Source organism: Quercus robur, chromosome 12 (assembly GCF_932294415.1).
Source record: "Quercus robur chromosome 12, dhQueRobu3.1, whole genome shotgun sequence".
Lineage (NCBI taxonomy): Eukaryota > Viridiplantae > Streptophyta > Magnoliopsida > Fagales > Fagaceae > Quercus > Quercus robur.
In genome coordinates, this window is record NC_065545.1 from 9,218,526 (window position 1) to 9,231,367 (window position 12,842).

Here is a 12,842-nt window from a genome sequence, read left to right on the forward strand (position 1 = left end):
TGGTTCGTGTGGTCTAACCTCGGTTTTAGGGGTTCACGGACTTAACAAAAAATCCAGTTCTTTAGGCTTAAAAACCGGTTTTCGTCTTGGTTCCCAGTTTTTACAGTCCGACCTTCCGATCCGGTCTGGATCTGAAAACCTTACTTTCAATAGTGAAAAAATATACACGAGAGTGTGCATCATGATCATCCCATACACTGACAATGATCAACCTCATTCAAGTATCACCTTGGTCACAGGTTTTGTTTAACCAGTTCAAAATTCTTGATAGAATAAGAATAAGATGGTTGAATTTCTTGTAACCCATAACCACTAAATTAAATAATTTGGATAAGTAATAAATTATTAATTATTTAATGAAACAACCATGAGCTACATCGATCTCTGCATCACTTTTTTCACAGTAGGAAGAAACGCCACGAATTTTTATTTTTTTTTATTTTTTAATGATTAGAAATACTTATATAATATATATGTTGCAACCTTAGTAAAATTTAAATCAACTCCCTTTGCTTACCAAGTTGCCCAACTAAACACCAACACATTCAACCATGAGTAGGAATTTACAAGACCAAATAACAACAAATCTGGTGGCATGATCAACTTCATTCAAACATCACCTGAGTCAGGTTCTGCTTAAACTATTCAAATTCATGATAGAATAAGAACAGGACAGCCGGCTAAAATTTCTTATTACCCGATAACTTAAATTAATTAGAGTTGGGATGGTTTCACACATGTCTGCATGTGTGCACGCTGATGTGCAACAAGTATTTGCCTTTAAATTATTGGGAGAACTAATCATTTGTTATTAATGATTTATTTAAAACAACCAGTCAACCACGATGGGGCTGCATCATTACACACTTATTTTTTTATGACAAGAATGAAATTGGGAACTCCTCCACCACTTTCAAACATCATTTTTCTAACATGTGAAATTATTGACCTAAATGAAATGGTACCATTTTCAAGTTCGAGTAGGAATCTAAATCATTTGTCTTATTTTTTGTATTTCACTTTATGTTATGTGTTTGATTTTTTTCCCCCATTTTAAACTTTGGGTACTTTATAAGGAAAGTAAAAAAGAATCTATGACAAATTATGATTAGTGAAATATTAATTGAAACACAAAAAATTGAATAAAGGATTTGTATTTATTAGACTTGGTATAAGAATAAGATAAGGCTAATATGGAAGCATTTTGTAATCACTAAATACTAAATCGATATAATTAAACTTTGACTTAGTTTGATTTCACCAAAAATAAAAACACTTTAACTCAATTCTACTACCAAAATTGTATTAAGAAAATCTAGAAACACAATAAAGTCAATATTTTCACAACATTGTTTTAAGTTGTGGTGGGCCTGCTCATGCACTAAGTTCTTGGGGGATAAGGGTTCAAGTTGTGGGGTTAGCAGCATATTATAATTATCTCTAAAATAAAAAAGTTGTGATGCACCTAAATTTAATGCTATTTTATTTTGTTTTGACTTTGTTGAGGTCCAAAATATCATAAGCATTGTGTCAAGACCCAAAACATTACAAAATTGAAATTTAGAACCCATTTAGGCCTTTAAAGAAGGGACAAGACCCAAATTCGCCAATCAAGGCCCACTTAAAATAAGTATGAGGGATCCAAACCCATGAAAGAGCAAGTTTTGGGCCTTAGAAAATAAAGGAAAAGGAAAAAGGAAGCTCAGCCTAGCCCTTGTGAGGGAAATTTGCTGGGAGCCCAGAAAGGGATTGGACCAGGATTCCTTGGGACTCCTAGAAGCCTGGGATCCCTAAGATATGTAGAAAGAAACTAGCTAGGATTGGGACAGCTCAAGGGAGTATGCTCATGAACACAAAGAACGAAGATGGATATGTCCCATTAGCTGCCCATGGTTCAGAAAAAGGTTAATGACTTAGGAATCAACACTTCATGAAAAGAAGCCTGGTACCTTGGGGAATGCAGGAAGGTGGACCATGAAGGAAGGTGGTTGGGGATCTTTTAGCTTGACAGAGAGGAATCTGCCCATTTAGAGAAAATAACAAAAGGTGAAGCTGCCAAAAGGTGGGTTTGAAAAGTAGCATCTAGAAGTCTTGGAAAAAGAAGATTGAAAGTCAGCCCTTAGGACCTCCCAAAAGAGGAAAGTCAGCTGGGGACTTTTTTGGGGGGGAGGGGGAACCTTAAAAGGGAAAAATAATGAGAAAATAAGGAAGATACCAACCACCAATGTTGCTAACACAACATTGGTTTTGGTATCCAGGGCAGCAAATGGAGGGAATCAATGGTACACCAAAAACCCTTGGAAGGCATTATAAAAGGGGATGGAGCCAACAGCAAAAACCATTCAGCAATAAGGAAATAGAGCAAAAAGATCATTTAAAAAACTTCTTAAATTTTCAAAAAGAGAGAAAAGAGGGAAAACACTGTAAGGGATCCTAAGACAGGCACTAGGAGATACACTTGGATTCAAAGGGATTCAAACCTCACAAGTCTTAGAAGCTTACAAAGTGCTATCTAAGTCTGTGACTTTTGAACTTATTTGAACCTTGTGACATGTCCCAGTGAAGAAAGGACCCAATGTCCTAAAAAAAAAACTTAAAATAATGAAATATATTCTTTTTCATTCAAAGGATCCCTGACGTACTTAATTGCTTTTTTTTTTTCTTTATTTCTTTATTGTTCCTTAGCCATTTGTGTTGCAATATGTGTATATATATATATATTTGTATGTATGAGAATGTATGTGTTGCAAGATCCACGTTTTGTGCATAACTTGGTTCGTAATCAGCCCAACACAGTTGCTATGAACCAAGCCCAATCCACTAAATCACAAATACAAAACTCTTTGGGGGCCCAGGTTCCTTAATTCCACTTGAGCTTGGGTACTATCCCAAAAAAGAACCCACAAACTTATGGCGGGCTAACGCTTTAACTTTTTTTGAAATATGGTGAGATTTTGTTGCATTTGTAGAAGAAATTAATTGTATTTTGACCACAAAAATTTGAAGGCATGTCCATTAATCGCTACCTAGCTAGAGCTTCGATGCCAATTTTACTTCATGTCATTCGCAACAATTTCATAACACCTAATATACCTACCACCTCACACATATCTATTAGCCTCTCTACCTCTAACAAGACAAGAAAAGATTAAATTGTGGTAGACCCATGTTTGAGGTTGTTGGCAAATTGGGTGAAGTGAATTACTGTGACCCTTACTTTATTGTAAGTACTCCCCATGCTTAACCAAAACATATGGTCTTTTGGTGTAATGAACTTAATCAAGCCAATTTGGAAATGGCCTCATTTGGTTTTTCACTTGTCATGGTAATGGAATTTAATTTTCTAGCCATTTAAAGAAGGTTAAGATTTTTATTATTATTTTTAAACCAGTATTATGACTGTGCAATGCATGACTTTACTCAAAATTATAAGTAAATATATCAAAATTATATTAATAATTGCTAACTAATACTTTAATAGAGTTTATTAAATATATTAAAATGTGTATATATTACCCATTTTAAAATAAGTATGACTTTGTCAAGTGAATCATTTTTTTTTTTTACAAGATAGAAATTCTACTCTAGCATAATCTAAGTGTATATGTGTGTGAAGCTCATTTCTAGAGATTTGAACCCCCAATCCTTACCCCCCACTTCCCGCAAGCACTTATACTTGTAGAGTGACCATCACGTCAAGGGTGCATGGTGGTGTCACGTGAATCATTAATGCAAGCATGATGTTCTTGTGATCTTATCAAAACGGACTTAACTCTAATAATGTGGAACAAACACGCTTTATTTGAAATAGATCCATCTTGCACTTCATGATTCTAATTAGATTTTACAAATCCAAGGTATATTATAAGTACCATGTCATTCAATGTTTTAAATGATGACATTGTTTACATTGTTAAATTCAAGAAACAAAATCTTAAGTGTGAAATGAACTGTATAAGATTATATATTCTCATGATCAAAACGTCAAAACACTTTGTAAAGTAGGACCCTCTCAATTTGAGCTTCAAGAGGATCCCAATCCTTGAAAAAAACGTGTTGACATTCATTATGGATTCCTACCTGGGTATATTATTATGATTTATGGGGGGTCTATAAAGTTATGTACTATCTGCACACTGATCTACCTACATACCTTGACTATTGGTGTGTACATTATGCAAGAGTTACTAATATATAAACTGGAAACTTCATTAATCCCATTGAAGTAGTATGCTTAATTATTGTCATGATAAAAAAATGTATTAGTTGAGAAACCGGAATGACTTGTGAGAGACAAGGAATATAGGCAAGAAAGGCCAGCTTGATTTTTCATCAAAGTGCACCACTAGTCCATGAATTGGAGGAGGCAATCATTGGATATAAGAAATGACAAAATTTGTACAAACCATGAATGATGAAACCATTAACAAGTAGTAAAATATAAAATACCAGCAACTGATCAATCAATAAACCATTTATCAAACTCTTACTAATGACTTTTTTTTTAAAAAAAAAAAATTAATTGATAGGAAGAAAATAAAACTTGGTCTCTCTTTCTCTCTCTCTCTCTCTCTCTCTCTCTCTTTTTTAAATAAAAAAGAGATTTTCAACTTATAGTGTCAGCTTCTGATGATAGCTCTTTATCATCAGATCAAGATATCAATTGGTTTTTGATGTAGGCGGGGAATTAAATCCCAGATTTCTTATTCAACCATCAAAGATTTTACCAGTTGAGCTAATTTAAACCTACTTAAAAAAAAAAAAAAATTGATCTTACATTTCATCATTAACGTGTAATAGGGTTTGTGGGCTTTGGGTCCACTTTACTTGTCTTACTTATACTACACACATCTACCTCCAATATAAACTATAAAGACACTCTTGTATATATTACTACTTAAGAGAGAAATACAATACAATTATTCAATATTTCTAACATGGTATCAACAGTCTTGTCTACTTTAGTGTCTTCCTCGGCAGCTACAATCACAACATTAAAGCCCAAAAGCCCTATTATACATTAACATCGTCAAACTAGGATTCCCCATTGGACCTAAGTATTAATCATATACAATATCTGGACACTCCCTCAGCATCATTATAACCTTGATTAAGCCTCGCATCAACCCAGTTGATGATAGTTGTACTTAGTCATGACAAAAATCCAAAAAGCACTTGTATTTAAATCACTGGAGGGTATTAGGTCTACTCTTTACAATTAGAAAAATACTTAAAAAAGACTTCGTTTCAACATGCTAAACCCGATTGAAGGAAGGAACCACCTCTGATGTTGAGGCATTTGGCATAGGCATAATAAGCAGGACTTACTACCAATGAAAACATTACTTGTTGGGCTTTTGTGGAGCCTAATTGTGTGTTGATCCGAATTATGACCCAACCCGAAATAATATTGTTATAGTTTTTAATGGGAGATTTTCTGAGGCTTAGTCTATAGAGCGAAGGCTTGGGCCGCGAGGCTCAAGTTGTAGAGAAAACTATTTTTGGGTTTTATGTTGCCTTGGAGATTAGGGTTTGATGTTGTTTTTTAGAGAGAAAACGGTACTACCACACTCTGTATTTTTCCTTGAGAATAGTGAAATCCCTGCAACTCCGTGGACATAGGGAAATTGCTGAACCATGTAAATACTGTCTTGTGTGTGATTATTTTTCTTTGGCGTATATTTTTCTCTATTTTTTGCATCTCACAGATCTGAGAATTTTGTACATATTCCATCAATTGGTATTAGAGCCTAAGGTTAGGTTTGAGTGGGAGCAATGACAGAGGAAACAGGAAAAGCGTTTGGAATAAAAAAATTCGATGGCACAGACTTTGGATTATGGAGGATGCAAATCGAGGACTACCTCTATGGGAAGAAGTTGCACCTGCCGCTTTTAGGGGAGAAACTTGCAACTATGAAAGATGATGAATGGACTCTTCTTGATAGATAGGTACTGGGAGTTATTAGATTAACTCTGTCAAGGTCTGTCGCACACAATGTCGTGAAGGAGAAGACCACAACAGATCTGATGAAGGCTTTGTCTAGTATGTATGAAAAGCTGTCAGCAAACAACAAAGTGCACTTGATAAAGAAACTATTCAATTTGAAGATGGCAGAGAATGCATCAGTAGCACAACATCTGAATGAATTTAACACCATCACAAATCAACTGTCCTCTGTAGAAATTGATTTTGGTGATGAGATTCGTGCACTAATCGTTTTGGCTTTGTTGCCAAATAGTTAGGACTGTTATGAGAATGATAGTGAGCAATTCTACTGGAAAAGAGAAGCTGAAGTACAATGACATACGAGATCTAGTTCTGGCTGAGGAGATTCGCAGAAGAGATGCAAGTGAAACCTCAGGGGTTCTGTCCTAAATCTTGAGACAAGTGGTAGAGGTAATGATAGAAATTCAAATCGAGACAGATCAAAATCCAAGAATTCAAATTCGAACAAAAGTAAATCTAGATCTGGCCAACAGGTACAATGTTGGAACTGTGGCAAAGCTAGCTACTTTAAGAGGCACTGCAAAAACCCTAAGAAGGAGAATGATGATGATTCTGCTAATACTATAACAGATGAGGTACAGGATGCACTGTTTCTTGCTGTAGATAGTCCACTTGATGACATACCACTCCCACTAAGAAATCATACAGAACTATGTTGAAAGTGATTTTGGTAAGGTGTATTTGGCTGATGGAGAAGCCTTGGATGTTGTGAGTATGGGAGACATTCAGATTATATTGCCCCATGGGTCTGTCTGGTTATTGCAGAAAGTTCAATATATTTCTGACTTAAGGAGAAATCTGATTTCTGTAAGACAATTTAATGATGAAGGGCATACAATACTATTTGTTGGTGGTACCTGGAAGGTTACAAAGGGAGCCATGGTATTGGCTCGTGGAAAGAAAACTGGTACTCTGTATATGACCTCAACTCTAAGAGACACAATTGCAGTTGTTGAAGCAAGTACTGATGCAAGTCTATGGCACCGCAGACTTGATCACATGAGTGAGAAAGGGATGAAGTTGCTATTGTCCAAAGGAAACTTCAAGAACTGAAGTCTATTAATCTTAACATGTGTGAAAGCTGCATCTTAGGAAAGCAGAAAAGGGTGAGCTTTTTGAAAACTGGAAGGACACCAAATGTTAGAAAATTAGAGTTAGTACACACTGATTTGTGGGGGTCTTCTCCGGTTGCATCCCTTGGAGGTTCAAGATACTACATCACTTTCATTGATGACTCGAGTAGAAAAGTATGGTTTTATTTTCTGAAAAATAAATATGATGTATTTGAGACTTTTAAGAAGTGGAAAGCCATGGTTGAGACATAGATAGATTTGAAAGTAAAATGTCTTAGGTCAGACAATGGAGGAGAGTACATAGATGAAGGGTTCAATGAGTATTGTGCTGCACATGGAATTAGGATGGAGAAGACCATTCCTGGGACACCATAGTAGAATGGTGTGGCTAAGCGCATGAACAAAACTCTCAATGAGCGTGCAAGGAGTATAAGGTTGCATGCTGGATTACCAAAAAACTTTCTATGTTGATGTTGTTAATACTGCTGCTTACCTGATAAACTGAGGACCATTAGTTCTCATGGATTTTAGAATTCTTGAAGAGGTTTGGAGTGGTAAAGAGGTAAAGTTTTCTCATTTAAAAGTTTTTGGTTTTGTTTCTTATGTTCATATTGATTCTGATGCTTATAGTAAACTTGATGCAAAGTCTAAAATATGTTTTTTTATTGGCTATGGTGATGAGAAATTTGGCTATCGATTTTGGGATGAACAAAACCGAAAAATCATCAGAAGTAGAAATGTGATATTTAATGAACATGTTATGTACAAGGACAGATCAATTGTAGTGCCAGATGTTACAGAGATAGATCAAAAGAAATCTGAATTTGTCAACTTATATGAATTGATTGAAAATACTATCCAGAAAAAGGGTGAAGAAGAAAAGAAGAATGTAAATTCATAAGTAGATCAGAGTGCACCTGTAGCTAAAGTCCTAGATCCTCTAGGATCATTAGACCTCCATGGTGTTATTCACCTACTCTAAATTATCTCCTGTTGACTGATGGTGGTGAGCCAGAGTGTTATGATGAAGCCTTGCAGGATGAAAATTCAAGCAAGTGGAAGTTAGCCATGAAGGATGAGATGGACTCTTTGTTAGGGAATCAAACATGGGAATTGACTGAATTGCTAGAAGGAAAGAACGCTTTGCACAACAAGTGGGTATACAAAATAAAGAATGAGCGTGATGGAAGCAAACGTTACAAGGCTAGATTAGTTGTTAAAGGGTTCCAGCAGAAGAAGAGCATCGATTACTCAGAAATATTTTCTCTAGTTGTGAAGATGTCAACAATTAGACTAATATTGAGAATGGCGGTTACAAAGAATCTACATCTTGAGCAGTTAGATGTGAAGATGGTATTCCTTCATGGTGACTTGGAGGAAGACATTTACATGAATCAACCAAAATGGTTTATTGTTTAGGGACAAGAGAGTCTAGTCTACAAACGGAGAAAGAGCTTGTATGGCCTAAAGCAAGCTCCATGATAGTGGTACAAAAAATTTGATAGTTTTATGAATAGAATTGAGTTCAAGAGATGTGAGGCTGATCACTATTGCTATGTTAAGTTTTTTGACAATTCTTATATTATTTTACTGTTGTATGTGGATGATATGCTCATTGCAGGGTCTAACACTGAGGAGATTAATAATTTGAAGAAGCAATTGTCAAAACAGTTTGCAATGAAGGATTTGGGAGCTGCAAAACAAATCCTTGGTATGAGAATCATTAGAGACAAGGCTAATGGTACATTGAAGCTTTCACAGATAGAATATGTGAAGAAAATTCTCAGCAGGTTCAACATGAATGAAGCTAAACCAGTGAGCACATCATTGGGTAGTTATTTCAGACTAAGTAAAGAACAGACACCAAAGACAAAAAAAGAAAGGAACCATACGAGTAAGGTGCCCTATGCCTCAGCTATTGGCAGCTTGATATATGCTATTGTGTGTACAAGGCTAGGCATTGCACATGCTATAGGAGTTGTGAGTAGATACATAAGTAGGCCAAGAAAGCAGCATTGAGAGGTAGTTACGTGGATTTTGAGGTATTTGAGAGGCTTAACAGATACATGTCTTTACTTCACAGGTGCAAGTTTGAAACTACGTGGTTACGTAGATGCTGATTTAGCAGGTGATATTAATAGTAGAAAGAGTACTACTGAGTTTGTATTTACTTTAGGTGATACAGTTATATCTTGGGCTTCAAATCTACAAAAGATTGTTGTTTTATCTACTACAGAAGCTAAGTATGTTGCAAGAATTGAAGCTGGAAAGGAGATGATTTGGCTATATAGCTTTTTGGATGAATTGGGTAAGAAGCACAAGTTGGGCATTCTACACAGTGATAGTCAGAGTGCAATTTTTCTTGCTAAAAATTCGGCTTTTCATTCATAGTTGAAGCATATACAAATGAGATACTATTTTATCCGTTACTTTGTTGAGGATAAACTGGTAATACTTGAGAAGATTTGTGGATCTAAGAACCTAGTAGACATGTTGACTAAGGGTGTCACTATTGAAAAGCTGAAGCTGTGTGCAGTTTCAGTTGGTCTTCTAGCTTGAGGGATAGGAGGATGAGTTGCAGTGATGAGGGATTGTCTTTGGAGGATTGCAGTTGATGTTGGTGATTGAACTAGTCTCCAAATGGGAGATTTGTTGGGTTTTTGTGGAGCCTAGTTGTGTGTTGATCTGGATCATAACTTGACCCGAAATAATATTGTTACCGTTTTTAATGGGAGATTTTCTGAGACTTAGTCCATGAAGCGAAAACTTGGGCCGATAGGCCCAAGTTGTAGAGAAAACTATTTTTGGGTTTTATGTTGCCTTGGAGATTAGGGTTTGATGTTGTTTTTGAGAGAGAAAACTGTATTGCCACACTTTGTATTTTTTCCTGAGAATAGTGAAATCCCTGCGACTCCATGGACGTAGGCAAATTGCCGAACCACGTAAATACTATCTTGTGTGTGATTATTTTTCTTTGGCTTATATTTTTCTCTATTTTTTGATTCTCATAGATCTGGGAATTTCGTACATATTCCCATCATTACTAAGCATTCTATTGTACCATCCAAAAGTAAGGCAGACTACGAATTAGCCATAAAAATTGCATGAATAAGCAAGACCCAAAATATTTTTTTTAAAAAATAAAATAAAATAACCAATTGAATTAGCCCACTGCCCTTTGGAAATTTAAATGAGCCTTTGCATATATAGATTTTAAAATTTAACACAATTCTACCCTTACAAGTTACACTTACCGCCACTCTTATCTCTTTATAATCCAAGAATTAACTATCTTTTTTTAATTTAGTACAGGTATTTTATTTTAACAATCTCTAAGGCATTTTCTTTTACCAATATATATCTATTTTATTTTATCAATCTCTCTCTCTCTCTCTCTCAGAGTTGTTTGCTCGTGCAGTAACAAATAAAAATGGAGGTGCTTAGAGGGCCTATGGCAATATTCCTTCCTTTGGCCTTGGCCTTTCTCCTGTGTTTTGCTGCTTGCACTGGTGTGTCTTGTTTCTTATTACGCCTAACATTTTTAGCATTTGCATATTATTGAAGTGTCTTTAACAAGCACCATTTGAATTAGTTGCACCGTACATATCAAGTTCATCCATGCTTGCCATAATCAAAAGGTATATAAGGAGATGCACGGTGCACCAAATTTTTTTTTTTCTCAAGCAAGCCTATTAACAGGTTATCCTCCTTTTTATTTTGTGTTTCACACGCCAACTTCTCTGCACCTTAGTTTTCTCACCTCATTTTTTTGATTTTTGATTTGATGAATGCTAAACGATTTGTAGAGGTTGTTTTGGTGTGATAGCAAGTGCCTTGCACCAAAAGCAACAAGCCACAAGTTTTGAGTCCAAAAATTAGCCTTTTCAAAGAAAAAAAGATAAGGTTATCTACCATGATTACTTTCAGACCCCGCAAAAGTGGAAGCTTCATGGATGAGAACGAATTTAATTTTAGCATGTACGGTTTTAAATTTTGGGGCTGATGGGATGGTTGTAATATTTTACACCTAATTTTACCAAGCAGAGTCAAGGACGCACTGATTGGAAGAAAGTTGGAAAGTCTTCCAGCCATTCCAGTGGCCTTTTCAGTTGTGGTAATTTGTAAATGCCTTTGATATTGATTCTTAGCAGGGTTCAGAAGGCAGCCAATCTAAACAACAAAAATGCAACCCCCGCCCATTTTCTTTTTCAAAATTCAATCCATATTTTTCTATAATTGCTCAAGGATTTTTTTTCCCCCGTGGTGAGCCCTGGTTATTCTCCTTTTTAGAAAAGATAAAACATGACTCCAATACTGTATTAAAAAAGTTTAGACAGATTTTTGATATCATGATAGAATTGGCGTTGAGAACGGAAGAAAATGTAAGAAATTAATTTGGTTCAGACTTAGAGGCTTATATACAAAGCAAAAAGCCCTTAAATGGCTACATCTTTACTATCAAAGTCAATAATTATGATAAACCTATTGATGAACCATATACTAACTATATATTGGTAACAATACTTGCACTACAAGATTATTTTGCCTGAATTCTAAGTAAGATTATAATTACTTTGATTGTACTCTATGTAGCATTACTTGTTTGACATTACTGTAGGAAGTAGCTAGGGTTTTAATCATAGAGTTTTTGCGATATAGAGTTTTAACTAAAGCACATTAGTATTTTAAGTATTTGGAAAATTCTAATAAATAATGCTTTAAAATTATGGATTTATAAAGGATACACAGTGGATTGTATAATTTTTTTCATAAAAGCTGAAATTTTCAAAAACGGCTTAGTGATCTTAAAGCCTTTTTTAATGGTTGTGCAGTGGGCTCTAGATACAATAAACTTAAGCAGGGGGGTGGCGGAGCCAGGAAATTTTCTGGGAGGGAGGGGGTAGTGAATACATTTTTGTGTAATTTTTTAGATTTATTACCAAATGTAAAAGAAAATTAAGGGAAAATTTCATAAGCTAGAGGGGGAGGGCATGGCCCCCCTTGGCACCCCCCCTAGCTCTGCCTACAGTTAAGCCTAGAGTTATGCAGCAAATTGGGTCTTGATTAAGATTGGTGTTGTGACAGTGGAAGTTTTTATACCAATTTGTTGAGGGAAAGGATCTCTGGATAGCAGTATGGATACACAAGATTGATTGTGCAAAATATTATGGATTTTAGAAATATCTCCAAAACAAATAACAGGAACAAAGAGTGTTAGAAAGAAAAAAGAGACACAAAAGCATACAAGAGAGAATACTTAGGATTTACGCAGTTTGGCTTTTGGCTTAGGTCTTCGGGCAATGACGATGAGAAGTTTCACTAACAAATCTAGAGAATATTAAAATGGTGTAGAAGCACTCTTCAAGGCTGCTAAAACAATGAGAATTTGTTTTCTCTACTCTGCAATTGCAGCACAACACCCTTCTAAGAGGTCTCTCACATTGTTGTCAAAGTCCTATTTCCTGTAGGACTTTAAAGCCAAGTAGAAAAGTGAGTAAACGCCTGACAATTGGGTATTGAATATTTATATCTCTAACGCTCAACACAATTCTTGTCAATGTTTTCTAGCCGGAAAATGAAGACGAGATTACATGGTGCATTGCTAAATTTTCCACAAACATTGATATACTTCGTCACAACATGGAGTATAGATGCGCAGAACCTCGTGTCAACTATAGTAGCATTGAACCTGGAGTTAGCTGCTAAGATCCAGAAAATGTAGTCTCACAAGCTTCAGTTGCTATGAATCTCTTCTACAAGGC